Source organism: Phyllobates terribilis, unplaced genomic scaffold (genome assembly GCF_046119375.1).
Source record: "Phyllobates terribilis strain yellow unplaced genomic scaffold, ASM4611937v1 Scaffold_3__8_contigs__length_932513732, whole genome shotgun sequence".
Lineage (NCBI taxonomy): Eukaryota > Metazoa > Chordata > Amphibia > Anura > Dendrobatidae > Phyllobates > Phyllobates terribilis.
The window spans coordinates 229,895,251-229,909,390 of NW_027362763.1; positions in this window are offsets into that span (position 1 = coordinate 229,895,251).

Sequence of the window (14,140 nt, forward strand, 5' to 3'; positions counted from 1 at the left end):
ACCATCAAAAATAAGTACCCCCTGCCTCTCATCTCGGAGCTGTTCGACTGCCTTAAAGGCGCGAAGATCTTCACCAAGCTCGATCTTCGTGGGGCATACAATTTGGTCTGGATCTGCCAGGGAGACGAGTGGACGACGGCATTCAACACCCAGGACGGTCACTATGAATACCGCGTGATGCCCTTTGGTCTCTGTAATGCTCCAGCCATCTTCCAGGAGATGCTTAACGACATCTTCCGTGATCTCCTGTATTCATGAGTGGTGGTGTACCTGGACAATATCTTGGTCTTCTCTCCGGATCTGCCCTCACACTGGAGGGATGTTTGTCAGGTTCTGCTAAGGCTCCAGCAGAATCGCCTATACGCTAAATTCGAGAAATGCCTCTTTGAGCAGACCTCCCTACTATTCCTGGGCTATATTATCTTCGAGACTGGTCTGCGGATGGATCCCGAGAAGGTCTCTGCCATCTTAAAGTGGCCCCGACCGGAGGGATTGAAGGCGATTCAGCGATTCCTGGGCTTCACAAACTATTACCGCCTCTTCATTCCTCATTTCTCCTCCTGGACTGCTCCCAGCTCCGCGCTCACCCGTAAAGGAGCAAATCCCCGGGAATGTACTTCCGAAGCGGAGGAGGCCTTCGTCTCCTTAAAACAAGCCTTCTTCTCCGCTCCTGTGCTACACCGTCCGGATTGCAACAAGCAGTTCTTCCTGGAGGTTGATGCATCCTCCTCCGGAGCCGGAGTGGTGCTCACCCAGAAATCCTCGTCTGGGAGAATCGTAACCTGCGGCTTCTTCTCCAAGCTCTTCTTTCTCCTCATCCGAGCGCAACTACTCCATAGGAGATCGTGAGCTGCTGGCCATCAAATTAGCGCTGGAGGATTGGTGCTACTTGCTGGAGGGGGCTCTGCACCCGATGGTCATCTACACTGACCACAAAAACCTCGCTTATTTACAGAACACCCAAAGACTAAATCCGCTTCAGGCCAGGTGGTCTCTATTCTTTGCCCGATTCTGTTTCACTCCGCATTACCGCCTGGCGGACAAGAACATTAAGGCTGAAGCTTTATCCCGCTCATTCCAGTCTTACGACCAGGAGGAGGAGCCTCTACATATCATTGACCCCTCCAAAGTAATGACTGTGGCTCCGTTTGACCTCTCTCATCTTCCACCCGGTAAGACCTTTGTAGCGGTTCCAGATCGAAAGAAGGTTCTACTCTGGGGCCATTCATCCAAACTAGCCTGGGCATGCTGGCCAGAGGAAGACCTTTCTGCTCATCACTCGACATTACTGGTGGCCTTCCCTGCGGAAGGATGTTGCGGACTTTGTCGCGGCTTGTTCCTCTTGTGCCCGTAACAAGGTTCCCAGGCACCTTCCATCCGGCCGTCTCCTTCCTCTTCCAATGCCGTCCGCTCCGTGGCAACATGTTGCTATGGACTTCATCACGGATCTCCCTGTTTCTGCCGGTTGTACTGTCATTTGGGTGGTCGCTGACCGCTTTTCTAAGATGGCCCACTTCATCCCTCTGCCTGGTCTTCCATCTGCATCTGTGCTGGCTAAGGATTTCATCCATCACATCTTTCATCTTCACGGCCTACCCCTCCACATTGTGTCTGATCGCGGGGTTCAGTTCACTTCGCGCTTCTGGAGAGCTACGTGTAAGCTGCTGGATGTCTCCTTGGATTTATCCTCTGCTTATCATCCTCAATCCAATGGTCAAGTGGAACGTCTCAATCAGATCCTTACCAGCTTTCTTCGGCACTTTGTCAACGCTCACTATAACAATTGGGTTGAGCTCCTGCCTTGGGCCGAGTTCTCCTATAACAACCATGAGAGAAAGTCTTCTTCTAAATCCCTGTTCTTTGTGGTCTACGGTCAACACCCCCGGATTCCGTTTCCCTTCTACTCTTCAGTGGACAATCTTGCCGCTGAGTCTCTTGTCAGCGAATTTTCGGCTTTTTGGGAAGACACTAGATCGGCATTTCTTCAGTCCTCCGAGTGGATGAAGAGACATGATGATAAGAGACGTCTGGATCCGCCTCAATTCCGTCCGGGAGACAAGTTCTGGCTTTCCTCCAAATATGTTCAGCTCAAGATACCTTCCTGTAAGTTGGGTCTGCGGTTCATCGGTCCGTTCGAGGTTCTGAACCAAATCAATCCTGTGGCTTAAAAGCTGAAACTACCGGTCACCTTACGGATTCCCAACTCCTTCCATGTATCCCTCCTCAAACCTGTTATCCTTAATTCTTTCTCTGATGATCCAGGTACCACCCCAGCTCCAGTCTCCGCTGAGGACGTTTTTGAGGTAGAAAACATTTTGGCCACCAAGAAGGTAAGAGGAAAGACTTTCTTTCTTGTGGCTTGGAAGGGGTTTGGCCCTGAGAAGAGGTCTTGGGAACCTAGGGAGAACATTCATGCCCCTCATCTTCTTAAAAAATTTCTCATGGGCCTAAAGAAGAGGGACATAAAGGGGGGTACTGAAGCATCGGCGTCTCTGCTTCCTGCCGGGCAGAGACGCCATTCCCCTCACCACCGCGGTCCAGCTCTGGCGTCTTCCTGTGCCCCTGCTGCTGTGGCGCGCACCACGTGCAGCTTCCAGGGCACTGTGCTTAGGGCACGCGTGCACTCCCTCCCTCTTAAAGGGGCCGAGCTGTCCTATAGAGTCCCCGGCCACTTCTCCTACATAAGGCACCTCCTCCAAAATAGAGGTGCCTGTGCAAGGTTGTTGTTCCGTGTGCTAACACTTGCCTCAGCCCTCAGGTCCCACTCCCTGTCAGTCCAGCCCATCAGTCTGTCTAACAGTCGAGCCCGCCTGTCTGTCTACAGCTCAGCCCGCCAGTCTGTCTAACAGTTCTGCCCGCCAGCCTGCCTTCCTGGAGCACCTACCAGTTCCCTGCCGTGCCCACCTGCTTGTCTACCCGGAGCACCTGTCTGGCTATCTGTCGTACCTGCCTGCTTATCTACCCGGACCACCTGTCTGCCTTCCTGCCATTCTCATCCGCTGTACTGGTCAGCTCCTGTCATCTGACCCGTGGGAGTCACCTGCTCTCACACAAGGTCGATTCCAGAGTGGCACCTGGTCCACATGCCCGGTCCCTCCCTGGTTCACGGAGTCGACTGAGCCGCCGTGTGACCTGGATCGGTCTGAGTAGGCACTTTGTTACGCCCATCTGGTCCCTCCTTGCACCACAGCACAAAGGTTCCACCACCCAGACCCGTAACAGAATGTTTATTGAATTTCCTGCTCAAATTTAAGGGAACTGCCAAATTTGAATTTCAGCAGATACAACAGATGCAACAGCAGCAATGGCAGATGGAACTCCTGGCAGAGGCTATCCACGGCAGGGAAACCGTCACATCCCCAAGTCAGAGTAATGATTGACACATGAGGAAGATGGTAAGGACAGCCTTGCAAAAGTTGACCACGGATGATGATGTCGAGGCATTCTTGATGATGATTGAAAGGGTCATGAAATGGGGGAAACTGCCTCCATTAGATATGGTACATGCGCCATATCTAATGGAGAAACTGCAGAAGGTTTATTATAAACTTGCCTTGAAGTATGCAAAAGAGTATGCCAAATTGAAAATGGAGATCTTGAAGCAACTCTGACAGGGCGCAACCGGTGCACCACTGGGCCTATCACGGTAAGCAACCTCCTCAGTCCCAAATGTTTGACCTATTACACCTGGTTCAAAGTAGTTACAACCAGAATCCTCCTCCCCAGTGCATATCATGGAATGGGTCATCATGGACAGGTTCACACACTCCCTTTCAAGGCCAGTGCAGCCCTGGGTTGCCCAGGGAGATCCTTGGAATGCCAATGACCTGGTTGGCCTGGTAGAAAGATACCAGGCTTTCAAGAATTTCTTGGAGTAGCAAGGGGTCTTCACATCTGCATACTGGGGTTCCAAAGAGAAGGCTGATACCCAAAAGAAGTGAACTATAGTTACATCTGGGGGTCGTCAAAGGGCTGAGGAAACATCTGAGTTGTTGCCGAAGGCCCCATCTAATAATGTTGTCTGCTGGAGGTGTCATGCCACAGATCACATAGCCACCAATTGTCCCGTGACCATCGAGGTGATGGACTGCAGCATAGGACTGTGCTGCTTATATTTTTCATACTCTACCTACAGTGCTGACCCTCAACCTGACAAGGGGCCGCAGGCATGACACATATCAGTGAGTGGAGTGCCAATGTCTAGTCTATTGAACTCATGGAGTTTGGTAACCCTAGTGAGGGCCACACATGCTCACCTGCTGATTCCTGGGGAGATGTATCCAAGGGGACGTTAAAGACTACCCTGGGGCCCGAGTGGCCATTGACACAAACGGTGACCGTGTCCCATGAGGTTGGAATAGTCAAGGACCTTTTACACCCTGTTATAATAGGGTGGGACTTTTCCTTGTTTTTGGACTTTTGAGGGAAAGTGAGGTAGCCAGGTCACCCTCATTGATACACAATGCAGCCCGAGTCTGACGGGTTTCCCTTTTGTGTGCTGGGTGGAGATGAGGATGAGGCAGCGTTCCCTGAGGCCAACATCCCTGAGCTGGTGGTGTCCAGGGGAAACTTTTCTACCGCCCAACTCAGGGACCCAAATCTTAAAGGAGCATTTGATAATGTGACTGTACTTAATGGTGTTGCTCTTGAGCCAGAGACTGAGACCTGATATCCATATTTTGCCTTAAATGGGGAGTTACTATATCGGGTCACCAAGCAGAGAGGTGAGGTAAATGAGCCGTTACTGGTACCTGGACAATACAGACAAAAGGTGTTAGACCTGGCCCATACTCATGTGTTAGGTGGTCATCTAGGGTAAACAAAACCCAGGAATAGATCCTCTAGAGCTCCTAATGGCTCGGTTGTCACAGAGAAATCATGAATTATTGTAGGTACTGTCCCACCTGACAGCTGACCTCCCCGGTGGCTCACTTCTGTAGTCCCTTAGCCTATCATTGAGGGAAACAACATGGTAATGCAGACATTATGTTGATGGTCCATTGGTTAGAGTCAGAAGGTGCCAGGCTCCCCAGGCTTTGGACAGGGAGGTATTTAAGTTTGCCACCAGACAGGTCCTTGAGGGGAGATATGTATCATTGAAGCTGGTAGCCTTGGTGATGTAAACTCAGAAAAGCAGGCTCCAGCACGCATAGTGCTGAGAGAGTTACTAAGGCATGTCAAGGGATGGGTTTATGAGCTGTCAGAGAGATGGCTGGGACTGGCTGCTCATATATCCCCACCCCGGGAGTGGTACGGCAGATATAAGGAAGTCCAGCTGTATCATTAGGACAGTGTGTGCAAGGTGAAAAACCTTGCTTGTGTTGCTCAGTCTCTGCTAAAGGCTGATAAAAAGTTTTAAATCAAATGGAAAGTCCTAAACACTAACAATTCATGATTGGCGTCATTCTATAGACTATAAATATCAGTATATACCTTAAAAATCCTACAAAAAGATAAACCAAATGACTGCTCAAAGATATAAAATCAACCACATTTTATTGAAATTCTTATTAAAAAACACATAACAAATAAATGAAAAAAAATAACTCAGTGCCCGGACAAAGGACCAAATTGCACAATCCTTTAACAACAGGACCTTATCACTCTATATTAACCAATGTCATCCAGTCTCCACACATCCAGTCTCCAAACACAGGCCCCGCAGCATTTCACCACTTCTTCTGCCGCAGCAGGTTCCTGAGGGAGGGACCCTGCTTCCTGCGATACCGCTCTACCACCACTGCAAACCTCCGCTGCTGGGGCACCCCCTTTTCCCATTCAGAGTCCGCAGCATTTCTCCACTTCCGCCAGCTTACTGAGGGACCCTGCCTTCTGTGACCCCCGCTCCACTGCCCCCCAGGTAAGATACCTATTCGGATTATAAGACGGACCCCATCTTGTAAAATTTTTTTTTTTTTACCATCCCAAAATTTGGGGTGCATCTTATAGTCAAAAAAATACAGTACATATATGTATTCACATATATACAGTGCATTGTGAAAGTATTTGACCCCCTTGAACTTTTCTACCTTTTGCCACATTTCTGGCTTAAAACATAAAGATATAAAATTCAAATTTTTTTGGGAAGAATCAACAAGTGGGACTCAATCGTGAAGTGGAACGAAATTTATTGGATATTTTAAACTTTTTTAACAAATCAAAAACTGAAAAGTGGGGCGTGAAATATTATTCGGCCCCTTTACTTTCAGTGCAGCAAACTCACTCCAGAAGTTCAGTGAGGATCTCTGTATGATCCAATGTTGTCCTAAATGACTGGTAATGATAAATAGAATCCACCTGTGTGTAATCAAGTCTCCGTATAAATGCACCTGCTCTTTGATAGTCTCAGGGTTCTGTTTCAAGTGCAGAGAGCATCATGAAGACCAAGGAACACACCAGGCAGGACCGCGATACCGTTGTGGCGAAGTTTAAAGCTGGATTTGGATACAAAAAGAGTTCCCAAGTTTTAAACATCTCAAGGAGCACTGTGCAAGCGATCATATTGAAATGGAAGGAGTATCAGACCACTGCAAATCTACCAAGACCCGGCCGTCCCTCTAAACTTTCATCTCGAACAAGTAGAAGACTGATCAGAGATGCAGCCAAAAGGCCCATGATCACTCTGGATGAACTGCAGAGATCTACAGCTGAGGTGGGAGAGTCTGTCCATAGGACAACAATCAGTCGTACACTGCACAAATCTGGCCTTTATGGAAGAGTGGCAAGAAGAAAACCATTTCTCAAAGATATCCATAAAAAGTCTCCTTTGAAGTTTGCCACAATCCACCTGGAAGACACACCAAACATGTGGAATAAGGTGCTCTGGTCAGATGAAACCAAAATTGAACTTTTTGGCCAGAATGCAAAACGATATGTTTGGCATAAAAGCAACACAGTTCATCACCCTCAAAACACCATCCCCACTGTCAAACATGGTGGTGGCAGTTAGAGATGAGCGTTGTTCTACTCGAACTGTTCGCCAATCTCAAATTCGAGCTGTTTTGGGCGGTGTTCGAGCCGTTCGGCGAACACGAACGATTTGAGAAAAATTCGGCTGTTCGAGGTTATGTTCGATTACTGTTCGTGCACCAAAATCATAACTGGATTTTTTCTCAGTAATGATGAAAATTAATGTTAATACGCAGTTTGAGTGTACAGCGGGGTGGGGGGAGGGGCAGGGGATGGATCTCTGCAGGAATAATGAAGATCTCCATTTTTTTTTCTCTTTCCCGCATTTACAGTGGGGAGGTGCAATCTGTCAGCCTATCAGCAGCGCACACACGGAGTGAAGTGATTTTTTCACACAAGCAAGGGCATGTGTCATTGGCAGTGTATGTCACATGTCCTTGCCCTATAAGACCAAGCCATTTTCCCCGTCGCCACCATTTTCTCACTGCTGCAGCTGCGTGTTAGACGGCACCGCTGTTGCTGTGTGCGCTATACCTTGTTAATTTCAAGCCAATTTTCGCACAAATCTACAGATAGCTTGGGAGTAGGGAATAGTTGTGATTGCAGTCCTTTTAAGGACTAGGTTACAGCATTTCCTACGACTTTTATCAGGCAGATCTGTGCTCTTAAATAGATAGATTGTGGGAGTAAAGACTAATTGTAATTGCAGTCCTTTTCAGGACTAGGTTACATCAGTTTCTATCAGTTTTTGCCAGGCAGGTCTGTGCCAGTGCTGTGCAAGTTTTTTTCACAGCATTTGGCTGAATCTAGCAAAGCTAATCCTTTTTTGCCTATTGCAGAGTGTGTTAGTCAGTGGAGTAGCCTATCTGTGTTGCAAGATATACCACCTGTGTATAGAATACCAATTTTTTTACTGCACCTAGTGAAGTAAAATCTTTTGGGCATAGCATCATTCTATTAGTCCATCTATACTGACCTCCATCAGGTTGCAAATTGAATATAATTTTTTTCTGCATCTAGCTCTGAAAAAATATTTGGGCTTCTAGCAGTGTGTGGGACTTGTTCTATTTGACCATCTATACTGACCTCCATCAGGTTGCAAACTGAATATAATTTTTTTCTGCATCTAGCTCTGAAAAAATATTTGGCCTACTAGCAGTGTGTGGGACTTTCTCTATTAGTCCATCTATACTGACCTCCATCAGGTTGCAAATTAAAAATAATTTTTATCTGCATCTAGATCTGAAAAAATATTTGGCCTTCTAGCAGTGTGTGGGACTTTCTCTATTAGTCCATCTATACTGACCTCCATCAGGTTGCAAATTAAAAATAATTTTTATCTGCATCTACCTCTGAAAAAATATTTGGGCTTCTAGCTGTGTGTGGGACTTGTTCTATTAGTCCATCTATACTGACCTCCATCAGGTTGCAAACTGAATATAATTTTTTTCTGCATCTAGCTCTGAAAAAATATTTGGCCTTCTAGCAGTGTGTGGGACTTTCTCTATTAGTCCATCTATACTGACCTCCATCAGGTTGCAAACTGAATATATTTTTTTTCTGCATCTACCTATGAAAAAATATTGGGCTTCTAGCTGTGTGTGGGACTTGTTCTATTAATCCATCTATACAGACCTCCATCAGGTTGCAAACTGAATATATTTTTTTTCTGCATCTACCTCTGAAAAAATATTGGGCTTCTAGCTGAGTGTGGGACTTGTTCTGTTAATCCATCTATACAGACCTCCATCAGGTTGCAAACTGAATATAATTTTTTTCTGCATCTAGCTCTGAAAAAATAGTTGGTCTTCGAGCAGTGTGTGGGACTTTCTCTATTAGTCCATCTATACTGACCTCCATCAGGTTGCAAATTAAAAATAATTTTTATCTGCATCCAGCTCTGAAAAAATATTTGGCCTTCTAGCAGTGTGTGGGACTTTCTCTATTAGTCCATCTATACTGACCTCCATCAGGTTGCAAATTAAAAATAATTTTTATTTGCATCTACCTCTGAAAAAATATTTGGGCTTCTAGCTGTGTGTGGGACTTGTTCTATTAGTCCATCTATACTGACCTCCATCAGGTTGCAAACGGAATATAATTTTTTTCTGCATCTAGCTCTGAAAAAATATTTGGCCTTCTAGCAGTGTGTGGGAGTTTCTCTATTAGTCCATCTATGCTGACCTCCATCAGGTTGCAAACTGAATATATTTTTTTTCTGCATCTACCTCTGAAAAAATATTGGGCTTCTAGCTGTGTGTGGGACTTGTTCTATTAATCCATCTATACAGACCTCCATCAGGTTGCAAACTGAATATATTTTTTTTCTGCATCCACCTCTGAAAAAATATTGGGCTTCTAGCTGTGTGTGGGACTTGTTCTATTAATCCATCTATACAGACCTCCATCAGGTTGCAAACTGAATATAATTTTTTTCTGCATCTAGCTCTGAAAAAATAGTTGGCCTTCTAGCAGTGTGTGGGACTTTCTCTATTAGTCCATCTATACTGACCTCCATCAGGTTGCAAATTAAAAATAATTTTTATCTGCATCTAGCTCTGAAAAAATATTTGGCCTTCTAGCAGTGTGTGGGACTTTCTCTATTAGTCCATCTATACTGACCTCCATCAGGTTGCAAATTAAAAATAATTTTTATCTGCATCTACCTCTGAAAAAATATTTGGGCATCTAGCTGTGTGTGGGACTTGTTCTATTAGTCCATCTATACTGACCTCCATCAGGTTGCAAACTGAATATATTTTTTTTCTGCATCTAGCTCTGAAAAAATATTTGGCCTTCTAGTAGTGTGTGGGACTTTCTCTATTAGTCCATCTATACTGACCTCCATCAGGTTGCAAATTAAAAATAATTTTTATCTGCATCTAGCTCTGAAAAAATATTTGGCCTTCTAGCAGTGTGTGGGACTTGTTCTATTAGTCCACGTATACTGACCTCCATCAGGTTGCAAATTCAAAATAATTTTTTGTCTGCATCTAGCTCTGAAAAAATATTTGGCCTTCTAGCAGTGTGTGGGACTTTCTCTATTAGTCCATCTATACTGACCTCCATCAGGTTGCAAACTGAATATATTTCTTTTCTGCATCTACCTCTGAAAAAATATTTGGGCTTCTAGCTGTGTGTGGGACTTGTTCTATTAGTCCATCTATACTGACCTCCATCAGGTTGCAAATCGAATATAATTTTTTTCTCCATCTAACCCAGCCAATAGTTTTGGCCTAATACCACAGTTTGGCCACTCAGCTCTGCTCGGTTCCCATCCATTGTTTTTTTGTGCAAACAACTCCAGAGTTGTGAATTAGTTAACCACCAAAATGAGTGGAAAAAGGCATGCTGCTGGTGGAAAGGGGAATAGGCATGTTGGGAAGGGGAAAAAAGGTTGTGTCCGTGGGGTAGGTGTTAAAGCAACAGTAACATCTGCAGAAGAAAGACCATCTTCCAGCCAAACTAAAATGTCTACTTCTTTTAGCGGACAATGTGATAAGATCCCTTTCTTACGGCCACGCCAATCGCTACAAATTCCAGATGAGGCACAAAAACAGCAGGTGCTTCAACGGATTTCAAGTGCTCCTTTAAGCGGGCTCTCCTCCACATCAACTTCAACATCACAAATACTCCAGTCCTCAAAGGTGTCACCCCAATCGCACTTGCTTCCTCACAGCTCCCAAATCTCCAGCTGCCTGTCTGAGTATGAGGTAGAATAGATGGTTGAGTCTGCAGAGCTGTTTACTCATACTTTAGCCTGGGAATCAGAGGTCGACTCCAGCGCTTCTGTGAATCCAGACGAGGAAATGATCTGCACTGATGCCCAGAATCTTTATGAGTCGGATCCAGGACCAGACGCAGAAGGTTCTGACCATAATGTAGACCCTCATTCCCAAACTGTAACTCCTGTTGGTGGAGACAATGAGGAAGACAATGATGAGACTTAAATACCTGATTGGAGCGACAACTTTAGTTTTTTGTCAGGGCAGGAACAGGTTGGCTCTGAGGACGACGGGTGTGATAACGCACAGGGTGATGATGATGAGGTTTGAGATCCCACTTACTGTCAACCCACAGTCAGCCAAGAGATGAGGTCAGCAGAGGAGGTGGAGGAAGATGCTAGTGACGACGAGGTCAGGTTGCGCCTTCCTGGACAGAGACGTAGTACTGGAAGCACGTCAACAACTGCATCCTCAAACACAACTCTGCCTCTCACCACAAGTCGTGGTGGCTCTTCAGGTCGCATGGGTGCTAAGCCTTGCATAGCCTGGGCATTTTTTCAGATCGATAAAGATGACCCAACTCGTGTTATCTGTAACATTTGTCAGCAAAAGCTAAGTAGAGGCCAAAAAATACATAGTTTGAGTGCTTCATGCATGAACCGGCACATGGACATGAAGCATAAGTTGCAGTGGGAAGCTCAGTGTGCTACAATGCGGCCTAGCCGGCCGGGCCAACCACCGTCTGCCATATCTTGTCCATCCACGGCCTCTTCATCCTCTGTGACTGGGGGGACAGCAGTCACACCTGTTTTGGGGCGCAGACCTGCCACCTCTTTACCCGCAACAGCCAGCGTGATTGGCAGGTCATCATTTTCTTTGGAGGTGGTAACATCAGCTGGTGTTGAGCGCTGTCCGACATCGATAGCACCACCTTTGGATCAAGGCAACCTAACATGTCCGCCTGCATCTTCCTCACAGACCGGCAGTTTGCCGGGGACACCCTTATCAACCCCGTCTAAGCACAATAGTCAGCCCTCGGTCCCTCAGATGTGGACAAGTAAAAGACCATTTCCTCCTAGCCATGAGAAAGCTAAGAGGTTGAATTTCACCATCTGCAAGCTCTTGGCTACAGAAATGCTGCCTTTCCGCCTGGTGGACACAGAGGATTTTTGAGACCTTATTTCCGTCGCAGTGCCCCAGTATCAGATGCCCAGTCGGCACTACTTCTCAAAGAAAGGTGTGCCTGCGCTCCACCAGCATGTCGCACACAACATCACCGCTTCTTTGAAAAACTCTGTGTGTGACAGGGTGCATTTCACCACAGACACTTGGACGAGTAAGCATGGACAGGGGCGTTACATGTCGCTGACTGGGCACTGGGTAACTATGGTGACAGCAGGACAAGGGGCTGCTGTCCAAGTCTTACCGTCCCCACGAGTTGTGCGTCAATCCTCTTTATGTCAAAGTTCCTCCACTGCTTCTGCCTCCTCAACCTCCTCTCGGTCTTCCACCTGCACCCAAAGCCTGTCTGGTCATGCCACAAGCTTTCTAACTGCACAGAAGGGATCCTGCACACCTCCTTACTATGCTGGCAGTAGGGCTCAACGTCATCAGGCGGTTTTTACTTTGAAATGTCTGGGAAATGTGAGTCACACAGCTGAGGAGTTGTGGTCAGCTCTGGAGAACCAATTTCATGAACGGTTGTCTCCACTGGACCTGAAACCAGGGAAGGCCGTGTGCGACAATGCTGCAAACCTGGGTGCGGCCCTTCGCCGGGGCAATGTCACACACGTGCCTTGTATGGCTCACGTGTTGAACCTGGTTGTCCAGCAATTTTTAGCCCACTATCCCAGACTAGATGGCCTTCTGCAGAGGGCACGGTCGCTGTGTGCTCACTTCCGCCGTTCGCATCCCGCAGCTCAGTGACTTACATCTCTACAGAAGTCGTTGGGCCTGCCACTTCACCAGCTAAAATGCGATGTGCCTACCCGGTGGAATTCAACTCTGCACATGTTGCAGCGACTGTGGCAGCACCGACAAGCCCTGGTGCAATACGTTCTGACGTATAGCCTGGGCCAACGAGATCCAGAGGTGGGGCAAATCACGCTGGAGGAGTGGTCTCAGATCAGGGACCTATGCACCCTTCTGCACAGTTTTGAAATGGCGACGAAGATGTTTAGTGCTGACGATGCCATTATCAGCATGACTATTCCGGTGATTTACATGCTGGAGCACATGTTAAACAGAATTCGGAGTCAGGTGGTGGCACAAGAGGAGGTGGAGGAAGTAGAGGAGGAGGAGTTGTATGCGGAAGGGCTAACATCTGCAAGGTCCAGATGGTCGGCAGCACCAAGGCGGCAGGCATGTGAGGGTGGGGGAGATGGTTTTACCAGGGCGCATGGTAGCAGCCAAACTAGTGAGGAAGGTGCAGGAGCCCAGGAAGAAGTGGAGGACGAACTGATGGAAGACTCATCAGATGAGGGAGACCTTGATCACATTTCTGTTGTGCGAGGTTGGGGGGAGAGGACAGAGGAAGGAAGCATGATTGTTACCTCGCCACCAACACAACAGGGACTTGGTGCTCCTGGATGCGCAACAGACATGAGTGCCTTCTTGCTGCACTACCTGCAACATGACCCTCGAATTGTGAGAATTAGAAATAATCCTGACTACTGGGTTGCCACACTGTTAGATCCCCGGTACAAAAGTAAATTTGCTGAAATTATTCCTGCCATAGAAAGGGATGCACGCATGCAGGAGTATCAGCAGAGACTGTTGCAGAATCTTACATGTGCTTTTCCACAAAACACCAGTGGTGCACGTAGTGAATCTCACAGTTCCAACTTGCCAACCGTGGGACCGTCAAGTGTTCAGCACTCAAACCGTAACAGAACCACAATATCTGCTGGTAACATCAATTTTGCGGAATCATTTCACCATTTTTTTAGCCCATCCTTTGCAAGGCCACAGGAGACAAGAAGTCTGACACATAGTCAACGCCTAGAGACGATGGAAGAGGAGTATCTCCAAGTAAACATTGAAGCCATGACTGTGTCACTGCCCCTTGCTCTTTTTGGGCTTCCAATCTGGATAAATGGCCGGAGCTAGCCACTTACGCCTTGGAGATCTGGTCATGCCCCGCAGCCAGCGTTCTGTCTGAACGTGTGTTCAGCGCTGCTGGTGGTGTGCTGACAGATAAGCGCACGCGGCTCTCCACTGATAATGTAGACAGACTCACGTTCATAAAGATGAACAAATCATGGATCCGAAATGACTTTTCTACCCCTGTGTCATCCTGGGGAGAGTAAAAGCTTGAAGATTGGTTAAAATCACCCTACCAACCGTTTTAAGCTTTCAAATTACTAATCATGTTTATCTGTATCTTGGCTGGAAAATAATTTGGGCTTTGTAGCAGTGTGCAGCACTGATTCTATTAGGCCATCTATAATAAGCTCCACCAGATTTAAAATTACTAATCATGTTTATCTGTATCTTGGCTGGAAAAT